We start from the raw sequence: 25,138 nt of genomic DNA, 5'->3' as shown, positions 1-25,138 counted from the left end.
TTCCTTTTTGTTGTCCTTGTTTTATTGTTGTAGTTATTATTGTTTTGTTATTGATGCCGTCGTTGTAGGATAGGACAGAGAGAAATGGAGAGAGGAGGTAAAGACAGAGAGGGAGAAAGCTAGACACCTGCAGACCTGCTTCACTGCCTGTGAAGGGACTCCCTTGCAGGTGGGAAGCCGGGGGCTGGAACCAGGATCCTTACGCCGGTCCTTGCACTTTGTGCCACCTGCACTTAACCTGCTGTGCTACCACCCGACTCCCTAGTAAACTTGTATTTATCTAAGTTATTTGCTCTCTCTAGTTAAATTAGTGTGTAGTTAAGTATAAATGTTCCATGAATCTATTCTATCCTTTTTTGTTTTTAACTTACTTTTAATTTCTTCTTCTATTATGCAGAACTCTTGTTTCTTTCTAAACGTGTTTTATAGCTTTTGGCAATTTTTTTTTGTTGTTGTTGCCCAGAATGCTTATTCTTGTTTTGCTTGTTGCATTTCTTAATATTTCCAATGTTTAAAGTTTTTTTTTTTTTGCTTGTTTGTTTTTGTTTTATTTTTAAAGGGCAGTTGAGTGAGGGTGAGTGAGTGTGGGGGAAGACCTCTAATAACCTTCGTTATATAAATTCTGCCACCATCACTTCCCTCCTTTCAGCTTTGCTACACACTTGTAGCTCTTAGCCCTTGCATCTAAGGCCTTTTCTTCACCTCCCCCACACCCCATAGAAAATTTCTGCTCATGCAAGATCGCTTAGGAATGAATTCTTGTTATAACTACAAAACATCACTGGTTTAGCCCCAGATGTTTAATTGGTTCTTGGCTCAACTACCAATTTCTAGTATTCATAAAGAGGTAGATGAGGAGCAGAGCCCACCCAGAGAGGTTAAAAGGCACTTTCTCCCTAAATCTCACAGCTGGTTTTTGAAAAGCTAAGATCCCCTGACCTAGGCCCCGACTCCTGGTTGAATGCCTTTCTTTCCAGTCACATTGCTTGCCTTTGAAGCCTTGGATAGGAGCAGTCCTTTGTAAAGAGCTTTATTTCCCTCAGACTTTGGGGAATTTGCCTTCTTTTGTTTTGCTTAATTTTATTACAGTTCATTTCCATAGCAGAAATGCTAGATGATGTGAACTTCAGAAAGATTGAAATTCGTTTTGTTTCAAAGACTGAGGCAGTAGCTCAGTGATTAAGCATTTGCCTTGCATGTGTGAGGCTATGTGATGGAGCAGTACTTTGCTCTCACTCTCTAAAAATTAAGTCTGGGGATAGCAGTAACACACATGCATTGGACCCTAAGTTTAATTTCTGCCACTACATTGAAAAAATAACTGTTTCTGAACTTTGGTGGTGGGTGTGGTGTGGGACTATATATTATAACCTTGTAATCCACTATTAATCATAAATGTTCCATCGCTGGGGAGCCAGAGATGACCCGAACTGCCCCTGCGGCTACAGACAGACTATGACCCACATAGTCAACGACTGCCACCTCTCCAGATTCAAAGGAGGTCTCGAAACTTTACATCAGGCTCAACCTGACACTGTTGACTGGCTACGGAAGAAGGGCAAACGCTAGAAGAAGAATCATAAATGAAAAAATTCTAAAAAAGGATTACTAAAACAGTAAATTCTAGTAAAGGTGGCTTACTAAATTATGAAAGGGAACGATCAATTTAAAACTACCATATTGAAAGAAATAGCTATTTCAAAGATGTATTTAAGAATTCTGTAACATCCCTGGAGATTTAGCTTAGAAACTTAGTAGAGTTGTGTCATAACTTAAAGGATGGGGATTCCTTTTTCTTTCTTTCTTTTTCTCTCTCTTTTCTTTCTCTCTCTCGCTCTCTTTCTTTCTCTTTCCTTCTTTTTTTTTTGCCTCCACAGTTATCGCTAAGGCTTGGTGCCAGCACTACAAATTCACTGCTCCTGGAGGCTTTCTTTTTTTTAATTGGACAGAATAAAGAGAAATTGAGAGAGGAGGAGAAAATAAGAGAACATAAGAGACAGACACCTGCAGACCTGCTTCACCACTTATGTAGTGACCACCCTGCAGGTGGTGGGGAGCCAGGGGCTTGAACCGGGATCCTCGTGTGGGTACTTGCACTTTGTACTATGTGTGCTTAACCCGTTGTGCTGCTGCCTGGACCTCAAGGATGGGGACTCTTGTCACTGACCTGGAGCTTTAAGAGAAGGGAGATTGTTAATCATAGTTCCAGGATTGCAAGGGTTTGTGTCTGGAATTAGCTGGAACACGAGAGGGTAGTTAAGGTTGAATTCTAGTCTTTGCAAAACATGGGACCAAGTGTTGGAAATACAGACACAGTCCTTGCTTTTTTAGGGCTAAAGGTCTCCTGGTTCATCTTGAAAAAAATGAAGATAGTGTATTTGGGAAGAGACCTCACTCACTATATCTCCATTTTCCTCTGTCTATCTCGGTCACAGAACTGATAGAAGTAGATTGCAGTTCACTGGGACCTTAGAAAAAGTCCCAGATACAAGGGTATTGAATGCAGTGTAGTCCTCAGATAGGGCAATATGGGGCTTTTCCAGGCCACAGGGTTAGTTGTATTTCAGTGGAAAAGACAGCTTGGGGAAAAATGGCATTCTTTATGCCCTTTCCTTCCTCTTTCGTAATATTCCTCCTGATTAAGCATTAAGTAAGGTAAGCATTAAGCTAGGCAATTTCTCATTTTTTTTTTTACTTATTTTTGCATAGTGGAGGCCATAAAACTAATAAGAAAAACGATCTACAGAAGAAAATCCTTGTCTTATATAAGTCAAGCAATCCATTCAAACCTGTGATAGATTTATATACTGAGTGTTTCTAGACATTGAGGCAGCAGTAGATTCTGGGTAGGCAGAATATTCAGTTCTAGTCTTTGCAACTCTCTTTGATTAAGTGCTGTATAGCATCTTAATTTTGCTGGTTTAAAGCAACACATCAGGGGTCGGGCGGTGGAACACCTGGTAGAGCACGTGAATTACCATCTGTGAGGACCCAGGTTCAAGCTCCCAGTCCCTACCTACAAGGTGGAAGCTTCATGAGCAGTGAAGCAGTTCTACAAGGCAGTGTCTCTGTCTCTGTATGTCTTTCTCCCTTCTTTCCTCTCAATTTCTCTCATCCTACAGTGACTAAAAGGGGGAAAAAAAAAAAGAATAGGGGGAGGCACAGTTCATTGTGCAGGCACCAAGCTCTAGCAGTTAAAAAAAAAAATTACATCAGGGAGTCAGGCGGTTGCACAGCGGGTTAAGTGCAGGTGGTGCTAAATGCAAGGACCGGCAGAAGGATCCCGGTTCAAGCCCTCGGCTCCCCACCTGCAGGGGAGTCGCTTCACAGGCAGTGAAGCAGGTCTGCAAGTGTTTATCTTTCTCTCCCCTCCTCTGTCTTACCCTCCTCTCTTCATTTCTCTCTGTCCTATCCAACAATGACGACACCAATAACAACAACAATAATAACTACAACAATAAAACAAGGGCAACAAAAGGAAATAAATAAGTAAAATAAAATTTAAAAAGATGATTTGATTTAAAAAATTACATCGGGGGTGAGAGAGTTACATCATAATAAGGTGTATTCCTTACTTTCTCAAACCTAAGGAAGGCAAAGGGATACATTTTGCTATATCTGTTTCTGCTCCAGAGAAACCGTAAAGCACAAATAAAAACAGAACAACAGTTTTGTGAAATCTCAGATATTAAGATGACCTGGTATTGTTTTCATACATCAGTTTTCCGATAGATGGCCGGTGGTCAAATAACTCCATCAGACCTTGTCTTTTAGCATATTACCGTGCAAGAAGGAAGATACTAGGGTACAGGAGTCAGTCCACGTGCCACTCATATTTTCACCGTTAACTGAGGGGATGTGGTGGGGATAGAGGTGTTTGTGTGCGTGGAGGAAGGTAGGACTACAGGTCTCATGCCAGCTACTGGTAGTATTGACAGGAGGACATTTCAGTCAGTGCCAAGAGGTGAGCTTATGAACACATCCCTGTCCTGCTCTGTGCGCTGCTTACTTTGCTGTCTCCACCAGCAGCTGTAGTCAATGGGAAGGACATTGCCTTCTGAAATGCTCTTCAGCTGTTCCCTGTGACCCTGAAGTCTTAAGAATCATTTGGGTGAGAATAATGCTGAAAAGAAAAAGCTGCACTGCCATGGTGATAAAGCTCCCAACTGAGAAGGAAAATGGTAATTTCCAAGAATCTGGGTGGTAGTTATTTTAATCAAGTTGAGAAATAGGATCACTGAGAAGGGGATTTCTGCAGTATCTCGGCTGCCAGGGAAACAGTTATTCGCCACTGCCTTCTATTTACAAATTCCAGCAGAGGACCATGAGGCCTCAAGGTTGTATTCCAGTGCTCAGTAGTACTGTGAGTCCACAGAGGCCTGCCAGCATACTGTTTGATGGCTGCATCGTGGGTTTCCCTTTTAAAGACACTTTTACAGAGGCTGAGGATTGGCTCAGTAGGTCGAGTGCAGGGCATGCATACCAGAGCTTTGGATTTCAGTCCCTCTCTCTTGCTTATAAAATAAATCCATGTACCTAACAGATACTGCATGAAAGTCAATGTACCAGTGTCCTAAAATATGAAAATGTAAGAAATGCAGAATTACATAGCAGCCCATGAGCCTTTGCTCTTGGGAAAGTCAGTCTGGAATTTCCCCCCATCTTCTTGTCCTATCAGATTGCTTGAGAGGGGCAGTAAGAACTTTTTTTTTTTTTCTTGTGGTGGGGGAGATTGAGTAATTGTGCCTGAGGCTCCAAAATCCCAGGTTCAATCTCCAGCACCACCACAGTGCTGAACAGGACTCCGGTAAAACAAAACAAAACAAGACAAAACAACAGCCAAAAAACCCTCACATTTCTTATTACCTCTCTCTCTGGTCCACCCCAATTGTGCAGATCATTGCTGGATTCAATAACATTCTTTCCCAAATGACTCTTAAGGCATGAAGGTCACTAAGATTTATTTTTAAATGTGTAAGCTTGGGCTGAGGGAAAGCAGTTGTCCTGACTGCATTCCGCTGTGGAGGCTTTCAACTGCCCAGACACCCCCACGTCTTTACTGGGCACATTCCAGCAGTCTGTAAGCCCTAAGGAGGGAAATTCTGGTCTGGCGTCTCACTCATGGAATTTCTTCGTGAGCCATAGCCATGGCATGAACTAGAAGTCAGATTGGAAAGCTGAAGGAACAGGTGGCCTTGTGACCTTAATATAAAACTTCCGAATTGGTAGTGATTTTCGAGCCCTGTGCTTATTAAGTTTCCTTCTGCTTTCTTGCCATCACTTGATAGGTCTTTTCAGTTCTCTGAGGGTCTTCTAGGAGCATGCTGGAGACTGTCAGAGGAAGAAATCCCAAGTTAAAAGGCAGTGAACTGTTGGAGAATGATTAAACAGTGACTGAGTGGTATTTTAACTTCTGTTTACAGGGAGAGAAATGGAAATCATCAGCCAAAAAAGAAAAAAAGTTAGTAGTTTTGTTTTTTTTTAATTTTTTTTTTTTTATTTAAGAAAGGATTAATTAACAAAACCATAGGGTAGGAGGGGTACAACTCCACACAATTCCCACCACCCAATCTCCATATCCCACCCCTCCCCCGATAGCTTTCCCATTCTCTATCCCTCTGGGAGCATGGAGCCAGGGTCATTGAGGGTTGCAGAAGGTAGTAGGTCTGGCTTCTGTAATTGCTTCCCCGCTGAACATGGGCACTGACTGGTCGTCCATGCTCCCAGTCTGCCTCTCTCTTTCCCTAGTAGGGTGTGTCTCTGGGGAAGCTGAGCTCCAGGACACATTGGTGGGGTCTTCAATCCAGGGAAGTTAGTAGTTTTGAGTGAAGTCATCTGTCTTTGTTCGCCAGGGCTACCTGCCCTTACCCAGTTTCACTTTCAGCTGCAAGGTGAACTCCCACACACACTTCTTTACTAATGTTCACCTTTGTCTTCAGTCACAATCTTTCTCCTTACTCCCTCCTACTCTTTCCCTCTCTCCCTACCTCATGTGACTTTAATTGGTTTAGGAAAAATTAGTTCATTCAAAGCAGAATTGAAATGGGACTAGGCTGCTCTTTTGTTTCTCAGAGTCCTTGGGATGAAGTACAGACAAAAGATCTGAGCTATTTGAAAAATTATTGGCTTGAAAGAGAAAGCATCAGATAAAGAACTGAAGATTCCTAGGCTTGAGAATCCCGGATCTTTGATTTATTAGCTGTGTGATCTTGAACAAGTTCTCTGTAAAGCTCAGTTTCCTGGGTGGTGGTGCACTCAGTTAAGTGCACAAATTACCATGTGCAAAGACTTGGGTTCTAACCCTTGCTCTCCGCCTGCAAGGAGGATGAGCAGTGAAGCAGGTGCTTGCAGGTCTCCCCCCCCCCTCTATCTCTATCTCTCTCTCTCTCCATCTTTGTCTCCCCCTCCCTCTCTCAATTCTGTCTATCCTATCTAATAAATATAGGGGGAAATGATGAAAAGGAAAAAAATGCCCACTAGAGTGGTGGAGTTGTAGTACTAGCACCAAACCCCAGCAATGAACCTGGTGACAAAAACTAATCAAACAAACAACCATAATTTCTTCTTGTATAAAGTGGGGGTGATATTTCCTACCTGAAAGTGTAGGAATGAGAGAGGGTTAGAATTGTCTATGTAAAGATAATTGCTTAATACACTCAGTGGATGGCTTTCATTTGAATGTGGAGCTTTGCTGTGTGATTGGAGAGGTCAAAGTTGATGGTAGAGTTTAGTATACCTTTGATTTTTTTTTTACCTCCTTTACTACATAATGTTATTGTGTAGTTTATATATCATAGTAGTGTTTTGCCTTTATTCCGGTCTAGTAAGTATAGTAGAAAGTGTAGTCACCCTAAGGAGAGTGAGGTAGGAGTGCCTTTGGCTGCTCTCTTAATCTCAGCAACTCTTCCAACATACATCCCTCTTAAATTAATTTAAAAAATTTTTAAAATAAGACGTGTTTATTGTATCAAATGTTATTATGACTGCAGATCTCTTTCACATAAAATTTCTGGTTCTTTACTCTGGCACTGTTGCAAAGATTTATTTCAGGAATGATTTGTGGGCAATTTGTATTTTAAAAAGTAATTGAAGTTTTAGGGGCCAGGTGGTGACACACCTGGTTAAGTGCACACATTACCCAGGTTCAAGCCCCCAATCCCCACCTGTAGGGGGAAAGCTTCACAAGTGGTGAAGTAGGGCTGCAGATGTCTCTCTGTCTCTCTTCCTATCTCCCTCTCCTATCAATTTTTGGCTGCCTCTAGCATATAAATAAAGATAATTTTTTTAAGTAATTGAAGTTCTGAGCACTTTTATATTGTCGTGCTTGAAATATTTGTGGTAGAAAAATAGATAACGGGGAGTCGGGCAGTAGCGCAGCGGGTTAAGCACATGTGGTGTAAAGGTCCTGGTTCGAGCCCCCGGCTCCACACCTGCAGGGGAGTCGCTTCACAGGTGGTGAAGCAGGTGTCTGTCTTTCTCTCCCCCTCTTTGTCTTCCATTTCTCTCTGTCCTATCCAATAATGATGACATCAATAACTACAATAATAAAATAAGGGCAACAGAAGGGAATAAATACATACTTTTAAAAAACCAATATGATAGTATCTTTAACTTCACTGATTATTAAACAAAGGGATACAGTTTCCACCAGATTAATTGCCAGAGAGTAATTAAAAAATTGTAACACTGAGGTTGTCAAAAATTGGGAGAAATGGGTCATTCGTTTATATAAATAATGGAAGGGTATATTGATGTTGCATGTATGATGTTGCATGATGCCCTCTGAACTGGGCCAGACTGCTCGCTGTAGCTTCATGACTTTAAAGGGAATTCAACATTGATGATTTTAATTAACAGAAAAAAAATAAATAAAAATAAATAATGGTGCTGCTTCATCATTGGAGTATCTATTATAGGCTGGTGTTTTAGAGAGAGAGCAAAGACACAACAGCATCAAAGTTTCCTCCAGGGAGTCGGGCAGTAGCGCAGCGGGTTAAGCGCAGGTGGCGCAAAGCACAAGGACTGGCGATAAGGATCCTGGTTCGAGTCCCCGGCTCCCCACCTGCAGGGGAGTCACTTCACAAGCGGTGAAGCAGGTCTGCAGGTGTCTATCTTTCTTTCCCCCTCTTTGTCTTCCCCTCCTCTCTCCATTTCTCTCTCTGTCCTATCCAACAACAATGACATCAATCATAACTACAGCAGTAAAACCACAAGGACAACAAAAGGGAATAAATGAATATTAAAAAAAAAGTTTCCTCCAGTATGGTGGAGCTGGGCTCAGATCTGAGTCATGCACATGACAAAGCAGGTACACTATGCAGGTGAGCTATTTTTTGTCAAATTTGTATCATGATTCTTCTATTCCTTTTTTTTTTTTCCTTTTCCCCCTGCCTCCAGGGTTATCACTGGGGCTCAATGCTGGCACTACAAATCCACTGCTCCTGGAAGCCACTTTTTTTCCATTTTATTGGATAGGACAGAGAGAAATTGAGAGGGGAGGGGAAGATAGGGAGAAAGATGGACACCTGCAGACCTACTTCATCACTTGTAAAGTGTCTCACCTTGCAGGTTGGAAGAGGGGGCTCAAGCCCAGTTCCTTGCATGGGTTTTGTACTGTGTGTGCTTAACTGGGTGCACCACTGCCTCGCCCCCTAGTCTCCCTCCTTCCCTCCCTCCCCCTCTCTCCATATCTTTCTTTCCTCTTTAAAAAAAATTTTTTTTTTTTTTTTTTTACTAAAGTAGAATGAACCAAGACCAACGGGGTCAGGAAGATCACAGGGGCTTGACTATACCCCTCAGTTCTTATGCTCATCTCTATCTCCGAGTCTTAGGTTTAGTTTAGAGTGCTGATTGTTCTGGAAACTTAGTGTTAGAAGCATGATGTTTTGCTTTGCAGTATGAAAGGCATTTTGGTGACCACATGGTCCTTCAGTTTCACCAGCTATATATCCAAGATTACTAAAAGCATATATCCACATACGACTTGTACACAGTTGCTCATAGCAGTATTGTCCCAATTGGAAAAAGACAAAATAATCTCCAACCAAGTGAATGGATAGAGAAAATGCAAGATAGCCATACAATAGAATATTATTCAGCAGCAAAATGGAATTGGATCAGCTTAGAAATATTATGCTAAATGAAAACATTGTGCTAAGTAAGAGAAGCTAGACACAAAAGACTATATAGTGTATGATTCCATTATAGGCAAATCCGTAGAGACAATAAGTAGATTAGTGGTTGCCAGGGGTGAGGGGAGGGTGGAATGGGAAGTGTCTGCTAATGGATCTAGGGTTTCTTTTGGCAATAATGAAATGTTCTAAAATTACATAGTGGTGATGGTAACGCAACTCTGAAAATACTAAGATACATTAGTTGCCTACTTTAATGGGTAAATAGTGTGTGAATTAAATTCAGTAAAGCTATTATCAAAGTTAGGGTGATTTGTACATATAAATAGATTTTGTCAGTTTGTAATTGGTCCCTTTCCCTTGTCACTGTGAATTTGAAGATAGACTACTACTGTCATGAATACTCAGCAGATTGCTATTGTTTCAAAGCCACAAGGTGGGGAATTTGGGATTCAAAAGAATAACTAGTGGTTCTGAAGTTGAAACCTTTCCAAATTTTAAGTGTGACTGTGTGTGTTATACCATAGTTCTTATCCTGTCAACTGTGTGTGACACTGAATAGGTTTGTTTTTTCGGGTGCCAGCTTCCAGTCCCAGCTCGACCAAAAAATCTCATTTCTTTTGTTTCTGACCCATTTTTTTCATGTAGTTTGTTGATCTTGTTCTGAGGCATACTGTTTTCTGGGAGATCTGGAGATGGTATTTAGAGATGCCGCCGCTGGGTGGCGCCCTCCCCCCAGAGCACTGACAAAAAAGAATGGTTTGCCTGGAGGAGACTTAGGCTTGTTTTGGCAGGAAGAGATGACTCATTTTTCATCAAAGGAATTTCAAAGAAAATATAATGACAGGATGATGTCAGAAGTGCAGGTGGAGACAGGAACCTTGACTTGAGCGCTGGAGGGAGGGAGGTGTTGAATAGGGTGGCTGCTTGGGTAGTCAGAATCACCGACTGGCATAAATCACAAGGAACGTCACCTGTTTTTCAGTTTCTTTCTCAAGTACCCATATGTGGGCATTGCAGTTCATGTGCCTTCAGAGCATGTGGTCAAGTCTGTGCCTGTCTTGGGTATTCTCTTATCTGGGTGAGACATCTCACGACATTCAGCGTTAGCTCAAGGTTTCTTTCACCCACGGTTGTGGTGTGCTTGGGTTCCTATAATCTGTGAGTTAGCTCCAAGGTTAGCAGGGTCTGTGTCTTGGAACTGAACCCCACATGTTCATGGTGACTTGAGGTGTGGCATTTCCTCTGATATTTTAGATTTAAGAGCTTGCTTAGACATCAGAAAGTCAGATCTCAGGGACTTTACCATTTTGCAAAAGTCCTGGTTGCCTCCAGTGTATTGGCAAGAGTTACATCCTATTTAGTTAGTTAGTTAGTTAGTTAGTTAGTTACAGCCAAGGCTTTAGTGCTCTGGGGTGCCTTTTTCAGACAGGAGATAGGAAGTGCTGGAGAGAAAAAGACCACAACACTGAAACTTTCTTTAATGCCCTGGGGACTGGGTGCTTGAGCCTGGATTGTGCTCATGGCAAAGCCATCTACCTTCCCAGGTGATCTACCTCACCAGCCCTTATATGATATTAAAAAAAAAAGACTTTTTAAATTTATTTACTGTATGTGTAAGAGAGAGAGAGAGAGAAACCAGAGCACCATTGCAGTGCATGTAGTGCCAGGGATGGAACCTGGGACCTCATACATGCAAGTCCTATGCTCTACCAGCTCAGCTCCCTCACCAGCAGGCCACAGCTTCGGTACTTCTCTCAACTATAGTTAGTAGGTATTCAGAATCCCATTCACTTATATTAAGAAGGTAACACAGTATGACTGATTACCACTGGGCCTACCTACTAGTTTCTGGGTGATTGTGAGGTTGGAGGCTAAACCAGCAATTTACACAAAGATAAAAGAATTTTTGTTCCTAATACTTTGCCTCAGGATTCAGATTTCACAGGAAATATCTTGGGATAGATGACTTAGCAATATTAATTGTTGCTTTTGTGCTTTACAAATCATTCACCTTAGAATGGCATGAAAAATAAGTACTTTTAAGGTAGCAAGAGACACTGCCATGAAGCAGAAGGTAATCCTTGCCTTGAAATAAGTTATAAGTAAGCAAGAAGAAAACAGTGTTTTTGATGGTTTTTATTTTTTTTTAAATTGCTACTAATTATCACTGGGGCTCAGTGTTTGCGCAATAAATCCACCACTCCTGGAAGCCATTTTTTTTCTTTTTATTTTAAATAATTAACCTAATTTTATTAGGTAAGAGAGAAATTGAGAGGGGGATAGAGAAAGAGACAAACTGAGACACCTGTGGCACTGCTTCACTACATTTGAGGCTTCCCCCTGCAGGTGGGGAGCCTGGGCTTGAACCCAGGTCCTTCACATATGCGCTCAACTGGCTGTGCCACCACCCAACTCCCAAGAAGGAAAAGTTTGAAGATATCAAACCAAGCCTGAAATTGGAAAGGAAAGAAGAAAGTTTTACTTCTTACTTGGTACTGACTTCAATTATTGCATCCTTCTGGCTAATCATGAGTTTTATTTTTGGACATTACTAGGAGGTACACAGGAGGGGAGACTAAAATTGGCTTTTGGAATAGGGTATGGATGTGACTCAGAATCAGGATTAAGATGTAGAAAACTTTTTTTTTTTTTGTCTTTAAAATTACTGGCAGACTTTTTTTTTTCTTTGCCCTTCCAGATAGAGAGGGGGAGGAAAAAAAAAAACTGCAGTGAAGCTTCTCTCTGTGTGGTGGGTTAGATTTGAACCTGTGTTGTGTGTATGGCAGAGCAATATTCTCCCAGATGAGCCATCCTGCTGGCTTAATAACTTGTTTCTTAGAAAAGGGTGCTGGGCATTCCTGGGCCTAAGTTAGCAACATCGCTCAGCCTTCATAGTTGAATTTTCTGTGTAGTCTCCATGAAATAAGAAATCATCAGAAGACACTTAATTTCAATTGCCAGAGGACCTGAGTAAAAAGTTCCCTAGAGTGGGTTTGATTTGGGAGCCTCCTGAGAATAATCTGCAATGACTGTTTCAGAAATCACCACCTGACTCACCAAGGCAGATGAGTCTGAGCAAAAGGATATTCTTGGTGACTGCCCAGTAATATGCAAGTTTTCTCTCCCTTTGGTTATGAACTAATAAACACGTAAATCATGAGGTTTTAGGCATTATCTGTTGACACTCTACTGTAGAAAATCAGGGTTTAGTTCTTTCATCATTACCTTCTAACAGTCCCTTTCACTCTTGTTCCCATTGTCATATACTATCATCATATGATATTCAGTGTTTGGATTATTATGATTCTATAAATATTGCTTGAAACTCAACCATGTTAGTGTTTTAAAATTATATTTCCTTAACTATCATACTATTCTGGGAAATTCCTTCATCACTCTGCTGTGTTGACCTCATGTTTCTGTTCTCTCCAGAGACCAGATGCTCCTTAGAAGGAGCCTTCATCTTAAAACTAACCTTCACTCTGCCTTCTCCTTCCATTAATGAAATTAATCCTTTTGCCATAGACATAGTTTGGGAGTGACAAACTCCTGTTGGTTTCAGTCAGAGAGTCTCTTAAAAAGGTCAGAGATCTCTTGGTAGTCTTCATAATTAATAGCCTGTAAAAAAATGACTAGAGGGAGTCGGGCTGTAGCGCAGCGGGTTAAGCACAGGTGGCGCAAAGCACAAGGACCGGCATAAGGATCCCGGTTCGAACCCCGGCTCCCCACCTGCAGGGGAGTTGCTTCACAGGCGGTGAAGCAAGTCTGCAGGTGTCTATCTTTCTCTCCTCCTCTCTGTCTTCCCCTCCTCTCTTCATTTCTCTCTGTCCTATCCAACAACGACAACAACAATAATAACTACAACAATAAAACAACAAGGGCAACAAAAGGGAATAAATAAATAAAATAAAAATATTAAAAAAATGACTAGAACCCAAAAACACACACACACACACACACACACACACACAAAACCCGATCAATGGGTCTTATTGATCATTGTGTTCCTAATGAATGAGCAGGTAGGGAAGATATATCTTCCCAGAGAGGAACTGGCCAGTTTCCTGTCTGGGGCCTCTTTAGCCTGACAGCCAAAGTTCTGGGGTTGCCAAGCATGACAGTGGGGTGTAGGGGAGGGGAGAGGCTTATTGTTCATTAAGTTAAACTTCACATATTAGCCCCATTTTTTAGCAAAGCACCTCACTTCTGATTTCATATGGAGCTGAAAACTTTCAGCCAGTGTTGTCTTTAGTCTAATCTACAGCACTTCTTCCCCTCTCCTAACCCTGTAGAGCTGTTTGGTGCCCATGTCTTTTCTGGAGTTCTGCAGTGTTTACCTTTTTTTTTTTTTTTTCCTTCTTCTTCTTCTTCTCCTGGATTTCACAACTCCAGGTGGACTATTTCTTGTTCTTGTTTTGTTTTCAGATAGAAGGTGAAAGGTAAAGAGACAGAAACGAAATACACAAATACACAATTTGTGAAGCTTCCTCTTTGGTGTTTCCGTATGGTGACCAAGGGCTCAAACCTGGGTCCTCACACATGATAAAAAGTGTATGCTCTGTTGGGCCCCATTTACATATATATTTATATATATTCATTAAATTTTTCTTGTCTTTATTTATTGGATAGAGACAGCTAGATATCAAGGGAGAAGGAGGAGGGAGAGAGAGAGAGTGAGAGAGACCGAGACCTGCAGCCCTGCTTCACCACTCATGAAGCTTTCCCCCTCCGGGTAAGGACTGGAGACTTAAACCCAGGCCCTTGCACATTGTAACACATGAGCTCAACCAGTTTTGCCACCACCTGGCTCCCTTTTTTACTTACTGTCTTCCATTTCCCACAAATACTTAGCAGAAAGAGAAAACAAATTTAAATTTGTGACTATTCATCTAGCCATTTTCTTGATTATCAAATTTCTTGTTGACATTTTATTTTCTGTGGGTTTGTACCAGTTTTTATCCCCTCACTGTTAGTTTTCTGAGGTTTCAGAAGGCAACGGAGATAAAAATATATGGTGGAGTTGGACAGTAGTGCAGTGGGTTAAGTGCAGGTGGCACTAAGCAGACGTGGCACAAAGTGCAAGGACCAAAAGGGACCGGCGTTAAGGATCCCGGTTCGAGCCCCTGGCTCCCCACCTGCAGGGGAATCGCTTCACAGGCGGTGAAGCAGGTCTGCAGGTGTCTGTCTTTCTCTCCCCCTCTCTGTCTTCCCCTCCTCTCTCCATTTCTCTCTGCCCTATCTAACAACGATGAATCAGTATCAACAACAATAATAAATACAACAACAATAAAAAACAAGGGCAACAAAAGGGAAAATAAATATAATAAAAAATATATATATATGGTAAGGCTAAAAAGCTTGTAACCTGAAGTTGGCAGAATTGAGACTTCTCTACTTCTCTCTCATATGCACAGACTCTGTGCTCTAGTTTCACTTGTACTTTCTTTATGCCATTTTCTTGCTCATGCCATCACTCTTGGATTGTCGACTCTTCTCATTTCAGACTTTTGAAATTCCACACATTTTACTCGGCCTAGTTTATATGTCTCATTTAGAGGAGCCTTGAAAAAAAATCTCCAGCTGGAGATGACCATTCCTATGACTGAATTCCTGAATTCTTTGAGGTCTTGCCACCCTCATGACACAGCATATATACTGTCTTATGCTGTGATTATTTATACATGTGCCATTTCCCTAGTTAGACTTAAACTTTTAAAGGATGGTGTAGGACTGACTTAGTCAATTCTTTATTATCACTAACAGCAAAGAACTTAGGCAACTAGATGGCTCACAGAATTTTAGAGCTGGAAAATAATTTAGAGATCTAGAATATCAACTTCTTTCATGATTGAATAAACAGATGCAGAGTGAGAAATGATCCTACATTATAAGCTAGAAATAGAACTATAACCTTGTTATTTACTTCTCAGACTGCTAAATACTATGATATATAGCTTGAATATTCTGGTCAATCTAGTGTTGACCTGAGAGCACTTTTTGTTTTATTCTTATTGGGGAGGGGGACTTTTGGCCTTAGTAGTTAGGTAATTCAGTCATAGGTAATTTATTTAGTTTTTCATGGAATGTTTCATGAATTTGCATGCCACTCTTGTTCAGGGGCCATGCTAATCTTCTCTGTATGGTTCCAGCTTTTAGTATATGTGCTGCCAAAGTGAGCAAGTTAAAGAGATAAATCAGAATCATGAATATTCTGGGTTTTATAAAAGATTGAGTTGCCTAATAGTTTTCTATTTTGAGACATAGCTACAGATTTTACATATATTCCTTACTTAATATTGACAGTACTCCCTGAGAAAGATATTTTTATACATAGCAGGAGCCCATGGATTCTAAGCAAGAAAAACAATATGGGCAGCTATATATTGTAAATGCCTCTCTGTCAAGGAAAGCTTGAAAAAAAAATCAGTGATGCTATGTATTTGGGGCATTTTTCCCCCCTTTATTGGGAGGGTTAATGGTTTACAGTCAATAGTAAAATACAGTAGTTTGTACATGTGTAACATTTCTCAGTTTTCCACATAACAGTCTAATTGCCCCTTAGGTCCTCCTCCACCATCATGTTCCAGGACCTGAACACCCCCTCAACCCTGGAGTCTTTCACTTTGGTGCAATACAGTAGTGGGGATATTTTTAAACTTTATCTAATAGTAGAGTACAGATCCAATTAGTCGGGACCTAAAGTTGTATTTTTTGTAAATTATCTAGGATTATTACACAAACTATCTTTCTTCTCTCTCCCCCCCTTCTCTTTCTTTTTGGGAGGGGGGCACTGGAACTTTATGCCTGTGTGATTTCACCATGTCTGGTAATTCCCCCCCCCCCCCCCAGATAGAAGATGAGAAAGAGAGGGCCGGTTAAATACACGCAGTACTAAGTGCAAGGTTCTGGGTTAGAGCCCCTATATCCCCCTGGGGGCGGAAAGACACTTGCAGCAGATCTGCAAGTGTCTTTCTCCCACTCTATCTCCTCCTCCCCTGTCAATTTCTCTCTCTGTGCTGTCGAATAAATTGGAAAAAATGGCTGCCAGGAGCAGTGGATTTGTAGTGTAGGCACTGAGCCCCAGAAACAACCCTGGAGGCAAAAATTAAATAAATAAATAAATATGAGAAAGAGAGAGTAGGGGAGAGATCACCAAACTCTACTCCATTGTCCATGAAGCTTCCCTTTGCCTGGTGCCCCCATGTAGTAATCAGGGGCTTCAACCTAGGCCCTTGTACTTGGTAAACTGTATACTGAGCTATTTTTCTAGTCCCCACAAAATATCTTTAAATTGTGTCAAAATTTTGGATTATCTAGATCTTGGGGATTATTTCCAGAATGTTTGAAATCAAGCCAGAAGCTTTAGGCCTGTGGGGCTAGATGCTATAGGGATATCTGTTGGAAAAACATTAAACTACAATGATTATATGCTTAGAATTTGTTGAATATCAAATATGCCAGTCACTAATCAAAAAGCCAGTTGTCTTCCTTTTCCTCATCTCATGATTTGGCCACTTGAGGATAGATGGGCAGGTACTTAAGAAAAGCTGCCTCCTTCCTCTGAGATTTGATTTCCATCAAGGCTCTGCCTCAGGACATGAGGTTGACAGGCAGTCTGATACTAGGACTAATTTACAGTCTCCACTGGACAGAACTGCTGTTAGAGCAGTAGAATGGACCACAACTGATTGCTAGACTGGACTGGACGCTGCCTTAGGCTCATTGCTTTTGGTGTATCCAAAAGAGAAACTGCAGTCCCCAGATTTTAGATTAAGGATTTAGTGTACTCATTGATTTCCTCATCTTTGCCTGTTTCTGCATTGCCACCTGGCTGCTGTTAGAGGGAATTCACTCTGAGTTCCCACAGAGAGCTGAGAACTATCTATTCCTGCTTCCAGAATGAGGCATGTGCTCTTCTCCTTTAAAACTGCAACCACATTTCCTTTTATGACTTGCTAAGTCAGGGGCAGCTGGGAGGATGCAGATGCATTGAGGAAGCATTACTCACCAGGAGTTCATAGTGGTCCTGATTGTTGGTGGAAAGTCTGAGCTGAGCTGAGCTGAGAATGAGTCAGCTCAGGGTTGGGAAAAACTGCAGGAGGTGTAGAATTTGGGATAGTGTGCCAGTGACTGCTGCTTGTCTACCTGCTATTTTATCTTAAAGCTATACATTTTGGAGATCCAGTTGGGACATCCAATCTCCCAGTCAACTTTATGGTGACAATGTTTCCTGCAAAAAGAGCAAGCTGACAAAACGTAGCACTGTTGTCTCCTATCTCCTGGGTACATATGGCTTTTAAGGCAAGCTTGCATTTGGTAATGAAAGTTCTGTGTGAGGTGGGGGTATAGCATAATGGTTACACAAAGAGACTTTCATGCCTGAGGCTCTCAAGTCCCAGGTTCAAGCCCCACAATGCCATCAGCCAGAGCTGAGCAGTGCTCTGGTTAAAAAAAAAGGAGAGAAAGAAAGTTGTGTGTGTGTGTGTGTGTGTGTGTGTGTGTGTGTGTGTGTGTGTGTGTGTGTGTGTCTATCTCTGTCCAGTAGGGGTCACTGGTAATTTAAGCTCTAAGTGAAAGAAGCTCACTAATTGGCATCTTTATACATTTAATACAGTCTGATTTGCAGTATTAGAGCAGAAATAAAAGGTGTGGACTTGTGTTAAGAACTTAGTTTAACCAAGGAGGTGGCTCAACAAATGAAGCAAAGGACTTGCATATTGGAGGCCTCATTCTCTTCTACACAACATATATGAAAACAATGCTGTGGCCTCTCTGTCTTTCTCAAAAACAACAACACAACAACAAAACAAACAAGCAAAAAACCCAACAACAAAAAAACCAACTCTGTACATATGTTGAGTGATTTAAAGCACAGATTATTTCTCTGTGGCCAGGTAGTGGCACATCTGGTTAAGTGCACATATCACTGTGTACAAGGACGCAGGTTTGATGCTGAGGAATTATTCTGATGCAGTCTCTGCCCCCAGGTTTAACACGCCCCGCGAAATCCTAGCAGAGCCCCCCTTCAACCAATCCTGCCCCCACACGTCACCCCTGGTTGTTGCCCAATAAAAGCTCTCTCACTTCCCCCCCTCGTTCTCTCAGCTCTCTCTCTGGGCTCTCGGCTCTCTCTCTCTCTCTCTCTCTCTCTCTCAGCGCCCCTTCCTTCTTGCCTGGTGGTGAGGTAGTGGGGACGGCCATTGTCGGCTGACTCCACGTGGCCTGAGTCCCCCCCCATCCTATAATAAAGATTTGTGTACCCCATTTGCTCCGGACCTCCTCTCTCTCTTCTCCGTGGCGCAGCCCGACACCTGGCCACAACCGACACAGGTTCAAGCCCCTGGTCCCCACCTGCAGGAAAGAAGTTCACAAGTAGTGAAGAAAGGCTGCAGGTGTTGCTCTGTCTCTTTTCCTCTCCCCTATCAATTTCCTCTCTGACGCTGTAATATATATATTTCTTTAATACTGGATAAAACCAAATACAGACACCCACGATGGTATTGGTTGTAAGTTCAGACAGAAAACTGTCTCATTAAATGTCTGCTGTGTACCTATGCATGTTGCATATATTTTTATTTAATTTTGACAACAACCATAAGGAATAGATATTTTGGGGGGCCAGGCAGTAGCACACTGGGTTAGGTACACATAATGTGAAGTACAAGGACCAGCGTAAGGATCCCAGTTTGAGCCCCTGGCTCCCCACCTGCAGGGGGATCGCTTCCACAAGCAATGAAGCAGGTGTGCAGGTGTCTGTCTTTCTCTCCTCCTCTCTGTCTTTCTCTCCTCTCTCAATTTCTTTCTGTCCTATCCAACAACAGCAGCAACAACAGTTACAACAATGGGGGGTGGAGATGACTGCCAGGAGCGGTGGATTCATAGTGCAGGCATTGAGTCCTAGCAATAACCCTGGAGGCCAAAAAAAGAAAAAGTATTTTTGTACATGTTGTACATAGTAGGAACCCAAAGTTCATAAACATTAAGTAGGTGGTGGGGGTTAGACAGTGGTGCACCTGGTAGAGCACACACATTACTGTGAGCAAGGGCCCAGGTTTCAGCCCTCAGTGCCTGCCTGACTGGAGGAGCAGAAGCTGCATGAGTGGTGAAACAGTGCTGCAGGTTATCTTTTTCTCTTTCCTGCTCTATCTGCCCTCCTTCACTGTAGAAAAAAAGAATGAAAAGAAAAGAAAATGGCTGCTGGGCATTGTGAATTCATCATATAGCCACTGAACCCCAGTGATAACCTTGGTGGCAAATAAAATAATAAACATAAAATTCAGAAAATTAAGTGGCTTCCCTAGGGTCACCTAATTATGAAGTGACACTGTTAGGGGATGTTAGGCATGTTTCATTTGACTTGGATCCTGGTAAGAGCTCATGAGAGCAGAGCTTTTATTAGAAGATGTGGTGGTAGATTTTTTTTGAGATAAGACTAAAGTGTTTCTTGTGTTTTAGGTCAGGATTTGTAGCAATTTCTAAGAGTCTATAGATGGAAAGAGGCCAGCAGGTAATGTCTTTTTGTCTTTAAGTGGCAAGTTTTCCTCCTCCTCCTCCATCTCCTTCTCTTTCTCCTCCTCCATCTCCACCTTCCTCCTTTCTCCTCCATCTACTCCTTTGTCCTCCTCCTCCATCTCCTTCTCCTTTCTCCTTCCTCCTCCATCTCCTTCTCCTTTCTCCTCTTCCTTCTCTTTCCTCCTCCTCCTCTTTCTCCTTCCTCATCTATCTCCTCCTTTTTTCCTTCTCATTTAAGGTTATAGCTATGATCTTGAAACTGCCTCACAGAGATCTAAAATTAGCTGTGTGTTTGTATGCAAAGCTGGTTTCCATGGATAAATAGTTGCTCTCTCTCTCTCCTACTTATCTTGGTCTGAACTCTTCTGAGCTTTGAATGTATGTGATGGTGTTCTAAAGTCTGCAAGCATCCTAAAGAAAGGGATTATTGAGGGCCAGGTGGTGGTGCCCTGATTAAGCACACACATTAAAATGCATAAGGACTGAGGTTCAAGTACTACCCTGCCCCTGCAGGGGGGAAGCGTCACAAGAGTTGAAGCAGTGCTGCAGCTCTCTCTCTCTCTTTCTCTCTCTCTCTCTCTCTCTGTCTTCCTCTCTACCTGCCTCTCTCCTTTCAGTTTTTCTGTCCTATCAAATAAGAAGGAAAAGGAAAGAAAGAAAGAAAAGAAAAGGAAAGGGAAAAGGGAAAAGGAAAAGGTGGCCACCAGGAGTGGTAGAGTCCTTGTGCAGGCACCAAGCCCCTACAGAAATCCTAGTGGTAATAAAAAAAAAAGGGATGGGGGAGATTATTTAAAATTTTAATATGGGTAGTATAGTTGACTAGATTTCCCTTTTAGAACATTATTCAATTAGTTTATTTCATATAAGAGAGAATTTTGTTTAAGAGAAGCCAGAGTGCCACTCTGTTACGTGTGGCACCAGGCATAGAATCTGAGCCTGAGGCATGCAAGTCCTGTGCTCTACCAGCTGGGCTATTTCCCCTTTTTTCTCCCACCACCACCCCCCGCCACTTTTTTTTTCCTACCAAAATTCTGACTAATGGTGGTATCAGGCATTGTAGCTAGGACAACCTCTGCACAGCTGCTGTGCCAGCTCCCAGGCCTCCTCCTTTCCCATTTAAAATTTTTATTTATTTTTCAGTGCCACCAGGGTTGTTGACACTACTAATCCACACTCTTGATGGCCATTTTTTCCCTTTAATTTTTATTAGATAGGATAGAGAGAAAAATGACAGCTGATGGGGAGAGAGAGTGAGGGAGAGAAAGACACCTGAAGACCTGCTTCATTACTTGTGAAGTGGATCCCCTGCAGGTGGGGGAGCAGGGGTTTGAACCCTGATCCTTGTTCTTGGTAATATTTGTGCTTAGCCAAATATGAGGTATGCCACAGCTCAGCTCCTCCTCCTTTCCCTTTTTAAGCAATGTTGTCTTGATTTATTGAATGTTGTTTGCTGCAAGCTATTAAATACTATCTATTTTGACTTACTTCTTTCTATTGACCAATGAAGATGACTTGATACCAGACTAGGGTATTAAGTGTCCCAGTAATAACAGTAATGATACTAGCTAGTATTAATGAGCTAATACTTATTATTATTTTAAACAGTGCACTGCTCAACTCTGGCTTATGTAGGTACAGGGGGTTGAACCTGGGACCTTGGATCTGGGGGCCTCAGGCACGAGAGTCTGTTTGCATAACCATTATACTATCTCTCCTACCTAATGCTTAATTAAAAAAAATATTTAATAGTGAATGCTTACTGTGTGCCATTTAGTTCCACAAGTTTTTCAGATAAGGACACTCAGCATTATTGAGGGCAAGTAATTGGTCCTAAGTTAGCCAGTGATGAAGAGAGGGACTTTTTTTTTTTAAGATTTATTATTATTATTGTTATTTTTGCTACCAGTGTTACCACAGGGCTCAGTGCCTGCACTATGACTCCACCACTCCTGATGGCCTTATTTATTTATATTATTATTTTTAAAATGGAGACAGAGAAATAGGAAGGGGAACAGGGAGGAAGAGGAGAGGGGGAGAGAGAAACATCTGCAGCACTGCTCTACTGTTTGGGAAGCTTTCCCCCCACAGGTGATGCCCAGGGGCCCCTTGAGCATCATAAAAGCATGTATTCTACCCACCACCTTTTAAGCCCTAGAATTGGGCTTTAGCATTGAATTTTCTAGTACTACTTTCCTACATATCTTATTTTATTCTTTCCCTGTCCTCACCCTGTTAATTCCTCTTTCGATATCTCCTCTCTGGCAATGTGGTAATTGCTGAACTGAACAAGAAGGGCACAGAGTTAGGATGTTTGGCAGAGTCCATAGATATTGGGCAGAGATTTTACAAGTAGAGCTTTGTGTATCAGTGAAGTGACTTCTCTGCAGTTCAGGACAAGGCAAAGCTTATACTAGTATTTTTTAAATTAGCTAATTTATTTATTGGGGCAAGAACACTGCCACTGGCCTATTGGGCCATCCCAGATAATTTATTTATTGGATAAAAGCAGAGAGAAATCAAGAGAAGAAAGGAAGCAGAAAGGGAGAGAAAAAGAGAGAGTGCTACAGCACTGCTTCACTGCTTGTGAAGCTGTCTCCCTGCAGGTGGGGATCGGGGGCTTAATCTCATATCTTTGTACACTGTAACGTGTGTGCTCTACTGGGTGTGCCACCATGTGGCCCCTCTCCACCTGCCTTCCTTCAGTCACTTTCTTCCCTTAAACTCCCAGGCTGATTTGGGTGTTCTTTAAACTGCTTAGTCTGGTGCCTTTGCTAGTGTATGTTAATTGCTGGACCTACCCAGAAGAGTTATTTCTACTGTAAAATGCTGTCTGGTTTTGTTTTTGTGGTTGAAATAGATGCATTCCAAGAGATACTTTTATTCTGAGACTCTTGGTGATTTTTTTTTTTTTTTTACCTAGTTTTGCCCCTTCTAGTACATTTGCTATACTTGCTCACACAGAACTTTTTTTTTCTGTAGTACTTTTTAGTTTTTTTTTTTTTTAATTATTTATTTATTAATGAGAAAGATAGGAGGAGAAAGAACCAGACATCACTCTGGTACATGTGCTGCCAGGGATTGAACTCAGGACCTCACGTTTAAGAGTCAATGCGCCACCTCCTGGACCACTCTGTAGTACTTTTTAAAAATATATTTTTAATAGTGATTTACAAAACTATAAGATAGGGATATAATTTCACACAATTCCCACTACCAGAGTTTTGTGTCTCCATCTCTTCCAGCAGAAACTTTAATAGTTCTTTCAAGGTCACAGATATAGGTTGACTATACCAATATCTGTGTCTATGTCCCTATCTATATATCTGTCTATCTATGTGTGCATTTTATGCCATTTTTATTCAGTTCTGTGGCTCTGCCTTCACTTCCTTCCTAAGTCACACCTATATGTATTACTATTCTTCCCTCTCAGATTAGTGAAACAGTTCTTTATTTCCTCAAGTATTATCCAGATTCTTTTTCCTTTCAGTGATGGTATAAAAAACCAAGATTCCTGGTGACCAGTGTTTCTGGTGGAATTGGGGTTCAGAGCCCTCTGGTCATCTTCTAGGAAATGTTCTAAGACTGGAAAGCTTTGACTTATTTTGTCAACAGTTGAGGATTGAAAGCTTTACAGTGAAACCATGAATGAATGTTAATTGAGCATTTAGGATGTACCAGTCTTTATCCATACTTCATGGACTGGCAAAATTGATGAAATAATTTAGGTGACTGATTAGGCAAATTAGCAGGTCACTAAAGTTTCATACAGTCTAAGCTGTATTCAGATCTTGATTTTCAAATGTAATTTGCTTGCTGCTTTTCCAAAAGTGATAATAAGTAATAAGTAATTATTTTGTACATTTTGTATGCCAGGCACTATTCTTTTAAATTTATTTATTACCTTTTGTTGCCCTTGTTGTTTTATTGTTGTAGTTGTTGTTAATGTCATTGTTGTTGAATAGGACAGACAGAAATGGAGAGAGGAGGGGAAGACCGAGAGGGGGAGAGAAAGATAGACACCTGCAGACCTGCTTCACTGCCTGTGAAGCGACTCCCCTGCAGGTGGGGATCTGGGGGCTCAAACCGGGATCCTTACACCAGTCCTTGTGGTTGGCACCATGTGCACTTAACCTGCTGCGCTACCACCGGACTCCCACCAGCCACTATTCTAAACACCTTAAATTTACTAATTCTCACTATAACTGTATGAGACCAGTACTATCATTGCCATTATTTTACAGATGAGGAAATTGAGGTTCTATGGAATTGAGTAATTTAATTTGCCCAAAAGTGTTGTGACATATAGAGTCTGGATTTGAATGCAGGCAATCTGACTACAGACCAGAATTGTAGTTACCATGCTGCTATAATCCTCATAAGTTATCTTTTTTGTCCTATTATTGTATTCAGTGACATAGTGCCGGGCTAATGTGTGTGTGTGGGGGGTGCCTCTTCCTGAGCTCATACTCTTTGGGTTGGAGAGAACTCAATTGGAGCCAGCCTGGGCTACTACTCACTCAGCAACACGAGGGAGAGAGATGACTCATGAACCAAGCTTGTTGCGGGGCAATGCAATATCTTTATTGATCAGAGAGCCACGGCTTTTAAAAGACAGATCCTGAAGTGGCAAGTTGGAAATGGAAATGGCGGAGAAAGGCAAAATGGGGCTGGAAAGGTAAGAACTTCCTTAGCAACTGTTGCGAGGGTATTAACTGATAGGATTAATACTACCCTGGAGGCAGGGAGGGTCTTGAGGGTAGAAAGAAGATAGATCAAAGGAATGGAATGGGTGGGGATCTTTCAGGCAAAACAATGATTATGTAGATAGGCCATAGTATCAGAAATTCAGGGCTCCGCCCAATTTCCCGACAATAGACAACATAGGGTGTATAGAATTTCCTTCTTTCCTTCCTTCCTTCCTTCCTTCCTTCCTTCCATCATCCCTTCCTTCCTTCCTTCCTTCCTTCCTTCCTTCCTTCCTTCCTTTCCTTTTTCTCAGCCACTGCATATTTATTGGTGTGCCAGTTCCAAGTTGTTAAATCTTAATGATGGGAGGTGACATAGTCTCTCTAGTTAGTTGCCTGCTGGAGGAGATGGATGACAAGAGCTCAGGACCAGGGCCTTCCATTTCAAGAAGCCTTGTGTTTCAAAGCTCATCAGTCAATACTAGTTTTTGTTGTTGTTGTTGTTTTTTTAACCAAAGTTTAGTCTTGGGTATTTACAGTTTTAGAAATAAATTTCTCTTCACTGTGGTGGTTATAGGGTGGGGGTAGAAGGCAGAGCACAGATCCTGGGTGGAAGGTGTAGTGACTTACACTGACCACGTATGGTTGGGAAATTATACCCCTGAAGTCTTTTTAAAAAAATTTTTTATATTTATTTATTTTCCCTGTTGTTGCTCTTGTTGTTTTTCATTGTTGTTGTAGTTATTATTGTTGTTGTTATTGATGTCGTCATTGTTAGATAGGACAGAGAGAAATGGGGAGAGGCGG

The 25,138-nt window shown here is 41.6% G+C and overlaps 1 protein-coding gene and 1 non-coding gene across 2 annotated transcripts in view; one reads left to right on the top strand and one right to left on the bottom strand.

Annotated features, from left to right (window-relative positions):
* MACF1 (microtubule actin crosslinking factor 1) overlaps window positions 1–25,138 on the top strand; it is a 434,870-nt gene that overhangs the window by 98,056 nt on the left and 311,676 nt on the right. The window lies entirely within an intron of this gene.
* LOC132532509 (U6 spliceosomal RNA) lies at window positions 15,207–15,314 on the bottom strand. The gene has a single exon (XR_009544463.1). It is a non-coding gene; the product is annotated as a U6 spliceosomal RNA (small nuclear RNA).

The sequence above is a fragment of the Erinaceus europaeus genome, chromosome 13, assembly GCF_950295315.1.
Source record: "Erinaceus europaeus chromosome 13, mEriEur2.1, whole genome shotgun sequence".
NCBI classification, from domain to species: Eukaryota; Metazoa; Chordata; class Mammalia; order Eulipotyphla; family Erinaceidae; genus Erinaceus; species Erinaceus europaeus.
This window is presented reverse-complemented; position numbering and strand designations above follow the sequence as displayed.